Source organism: Acyrthosiphon pisum, chromosome A1 (assembly GCF_005508785.2).
Source record: "Acyrthosiphon pisum isolate AL4f chromosome A1, pea_aphid_22Mar2018_4r6ur, whole genome shotgun sequence".
NCBI classification, from domain to species: domain Eukaryota; kingdom Metazoa; phylum Arthropoda; class Insecta; order Hemiptera; family Aphididae; genus Acyrthosiphon; species Acyrthosiphon pisum.
In genome coordinates, this window is record NC_042494.1 from 150,756,759 (window position 1) to 150,761,613 (window position 4,855).

A 4,855-nucleotide genomic window follows, 5' to 3' on the forward strand; every position below is an offset into this window, starting at 1 on the left:
AAATATTAATTACAATTTTTCCTTATGTTGATGTAGCTTTAAGAATGTTCCTTTGTAATTTGGCCTCCAACTGTTCAACCGAAAGGTCTTTTTCTACACTCCGTAGAATAAAAAATTATTTAAGATCATCTATGTCTTCAAAAAGACTTAATAGTCTTGCAGTTCTTAACATAGAAGCTACTCTTACTAAAATCTTAAATTACTCAGATATGATAAAAACATTTGCAGCAAAACAAGCAAGAAAAAAAAAACTGAAGTAATGATTTTATATATTATAATGTATTTAATAATATGTTATATATTTTATGTTTATTTTTTACATTTTTAAATATATTAATAATATTTACCAGGCCACTGCATTTGCTAGTTTTTTTTTTAATTTTATTTATATACTAAACACAGACACCACAAATACCTATAATTAGTATTAGTAGTATTACTTAACAACTAGTTTTAAATTTAATTATTAGCAAAGTGGGCGAGGGGGGGGGGGGGTGCTAAAATTGTGTTGCCCACGGGCGCCAAAATCTTAAATACGGCCCTGTGTTTATCAATCATAATAATATATTTTAATATTTATATTATGTACCTACTGTTATTTTATATAAATCTCAGAATAATATCTCACAGTCTTTAGAAGTATAGAATAGCATATAGGTTCCAATTATTATATTATTGACTATATTGAATACTCAATTAATATCGCGTGACCTAATGTAATTTTAAATTAGAATTAAGCATTATTCTCATATAATTTGTAATCAAAAGGTATTTTATGAAATTTTAAAACTCCAATTACATATTACAATAATAATAAAATGATATTTAAGTTACGTGGATGCAGTCGACCAGGCAGGATTCGATAACAATAATTACTAGTTTTTTGACGTTCGCCGCGCAGAAATATTGTGGTGACGATATATACCGTAAGGCGTAAGTACTTACATATTGTGTTCGTGTTATCATCGTTGTATATTATACGTGATATGATAGAAGCATTCAAGTGTATATTGTACCAGCTACGCCGGGGTGGCAGTACGATCTGTAACCCCTTTCTGTAGGCGGCGGCTCCGGGGTCGTGGCCGTTATCAGCAGCATTTTCAGCTGAGCTGCGGCTGCGGCGCCGGTGCCGTTGTCATTGGACACGCCCGGCGGCAGTGAGTATTATTTACAGAATATAGTGATAAGACGTCGCGCGCGCGTCGGCAGTCGGTCCGCGGTCGTCCGTCAGTTCGCTTTGTCGTCGGTCTTCGGTTATAATATCGTCGTCCTTATTGTTAAACCGTATTAATACTACCTGTAAATGTTATATTTTTACTCTTCTCGTTTTCCTCCCATTTCCGGGTACAATATCTTGTTCTCGTTTCGTTTGACAAACACTATTATATGTAGATACCTACTATAATACCCGTCGGGCAAAAAAGGGCAGTAATAATAAATATATTATCACCGGTGACGTGCGCGCGCACGCCGCCAGCCACCCGATCGTTGGACGCTGAGTCCCTCGCCGAGTGTGGCGTAGAAGGAAGTACGAGCGAGGGAGAAGAGCGCGCGAGGGTTACAACCACCGTCATCCGCGAGATCTCAGCGGGAGCTGCGCTGTAGCCGCACGCCCCGTGCTGCCAACGGCTGCCAAACGTATGACGACGCTCGGCGATTGATCGCCATTATATTAAATATACACCGCGATATTATATGTATGGAAATAACATTGTCAAATACGTAGATGGTAGATTGTAATAACATTTAAAACGTATAGTAATTAATTTTAGTAATTGTTATTATATTATTTTTTTAATCGATGATTTAAAATGTATAACGTATACGGTGGTATCATAGCGTGTATACTTGTACTCGGCGTATCGCTTACACAGAACACTAGGAAATCGATCGAATGTTTTAGGATAGGTAGCTGATATTGCATTAAAAATCTATACGATGCGTGTATTATAGCAGAGGTCGTTCTATATAATATAATATTATATTATAGGTAGAATGGGCGTGAAGCGGGGTGACTTTTTGTTCCTATTGTTTCCCGACGGTTAGTATATAGGTGATATAGGTACCTATTATACTACGATAATTTTACGGGGGTAGACGTTCGGAATAAAAGTTCACGTTCCTACTTGTAGGGTTTCTTACAGTAATATTGCTATATAATATGTCCTAGTACGGCAGTCGTGATTTGATATCGACAGCGTATATACTAGGTACCAATAAAATATAGGTTGGTGTGGCCAACACTGTCCGACCATTCCACCAAAAAAATGGTATTCAAATTTCTTCCTTCGACTTTGAGTTTTACTTAGGTTGTTAACTTCACCCTGTGTGTGAGGAGTAAAGGGACTAATCTAATTAATAAATTAAGTTTAGTGTATTCATATATATTATACAATTTATACAATACACCTATAATTTTAAAAATCGATTCGATCGATATTCAATACTAAATATATTCAACAGGATTTCAATACTTTGTGTTTCTTCTATATATCAGCAAACGTGAAACATTAGGCGATTTGCAGTGATGTAGCATGGGACTTCGTTGCCCTTAGGCCTATAGGAGGTGGAAGTCCCCTAAATGAAAAATTAAATTATTAAATAATGATGCTAGAAACAATCAAATACAAAATGTTGATAAAAAAAATAATAATAATAATACCTAATATTATTTTTTTATTACTTATACAAACGTATTTAAAACAATAAATTTGTATATTTAAAAATTAACTTGTACTGTACTATATTATACTTATATTCCATAATTTTGGAAGAAATTTTACATTTTCATATACCTACTTACATACCTACGTGTGCAATAGGTAAACTAATAAATAATCAGAAATACAATTTATATAATATAATATTATTGAATATTGTATTAAAAATAAAAATGTTGATGATTTTCCAGAAACCTATATAGTATATTTAAATTTTAAATCATAATGTTTTAACTTGAAATAATTTAAAATTGTTCATATGACAATGAAAACAATATAATAATTACTGATAAGTAATAACTTAAATAATAAAAGTCACATAGCTGCAGGTAAAGGGTAATACACGAGGTAATACATAATACTTTTCTGTTCAACATGGGTTCTATACAAATTATAATAACTACTAAATAGTCCTTTAAAAAAAAATCTATGTCAAAGTTGTTTTACAATATTTTAATCATAATATTGCAGGTAAATTGGCGGAAACTGACATTTAAATTTTTGCGGAACTAGTAATTGTCTCACAGTCATTCGTGCATAATATTATTATCACAATAGAGTAACCTAAAAATATGGTAAAAAAAAATACATCACTCATGGTGAGCTGACAATATTAAAATATTTTCTATATTTTAAAAATGTAAATTACTATAATGATGATATACATATAAATACCTATAACAACGAACAAGTAAATAACAAACCAATTGCTCAACACGCATGAGCTTTTTTGCACATTCATGTTGCATAACATAGTTTTTTTGATCAGCGTCGTCGTGTTTACCTGTTTCTCGCTACGCTGCAAGGTTGAACATGATTTTACTGGTTTTATCTTTTTTCATGAAAAATTCGCAACACAATTGACCTCCATGAAATGTAGATGTTATCCATTTTAACTATTTTATTTTCATTAATCCTTCCCGATTTTAAAATTATTACATTTTGTTTAATAAGTTATTAATAGCTTATATCAGTATTGTAAATTTGGTAGGTACATTTCCCCAGCCCCCCAATTTTGAATTTTGATTTTTTTTTCACCATTCGTTTGTAGCCGGTTTGTATTGGTTTTTAATCTAATTTTTTTCGTTTGTAGAGATTTAGTTTTTTTTTAAAGTCAAATTTTTTTTTAGGGGGGAGGGGCTGGGGAAATTCCCAAGTTTGGAATTTTTATTTAATTTAGATTTTTTATTCAACCAGGCTTTTATTCTATTTAGATTTTTCAATAAAAAATGGTTTTTTATTCAAATTAATTTTTTTTATTCAAATTAGACTTTTTTTTAATCCAATTTAGGATTTTTTTCAACAAGGATTTTTTATTTAATTTAGATATATCAATAAATAATGGTCTTTGATTCAAATTATTTTTTTTATTCAAATTAGACTTTTTTTTTATCTAATTTGGATTATTTTTAAGCAAGGATTTTTTATTTAATTTAAATTTTTCAATAAAAATAGTTTTTTTATTCAAATTAATTTTTTTTTTCATTCATAGTTATAAGACTTTTTTTTACCTAATTTGGAAATTTTTATCCGATTTAGAGTTTTTAATCAACCAGGCTTTTATTCTATTTACATTTTTCAATAAAAATGGTTTTTTATTCAAGTTCATTTTTTTTTTATTAATATGACTTTTTTTTATTCGATTTAGGATTTTTTTTTCAACGAGGATTTTTTATTTAATTTAGATTTTTCAATAAATAATGGTTTTTTATTCAAATTATTTTTTTTTCATTCATATAAGACTTTTAAATCCGATTTAGTTTTTATTTTAAATCAAATCTAAATCGGATAAAAAGTTCCAAATTAGATTAAAAAAAAAAAGTCATATGAATGAAAAAAAATTAATTTGAATAAAAAACCATTTTTTATTGAAATATTTAAATTAAATAAAAAATCCTTGTTTAAAAATAATCCAATATAGATAAAAGAAGTCTAATTTTAATAAAAAACTGATTTGAATAAAAAACAGTTAAATAAAAAACAATCCTAAATCAGATAAAATAATCTAAATTGGATAAAAAAAATAATTTGAATAAAAGACCATTATATATTGAAATATCTAAATTAAATAAAAAATCCTTGTTGAAAAAAAAATCCTAAATCGGATAAAAATTATTATATGAATAAAAAAAAAA

At 29.0% G+C, this 4,855-nt stretch overlaps 1 protein-coding gene across 2 annotated transcripts in view; it reads left to right on the plus strand.

Annotated features, from left to right (window-relative positions):
* Positions 1–1,185: 1,185 nt before the first annotated feature.
* LOC100168546 overlaps positions 1,186–4,855 on the plus strand; it is a 39,791-nt gene continuing 36,121 nt past the window's right edge. Inside the window, exon 1 of one of the 2 annotated variants that reach the window (XM_001949758.5) lies at positions 1,186–1,697. The gene's annotated coding sequence lies outside the window, so the exon portion shown is untranslated. The remainder of the gene's footprint in view (positions 1,698–4,855) is intronic. The other variant, XM_008184574.3, reaches the window with a different exon arrangement.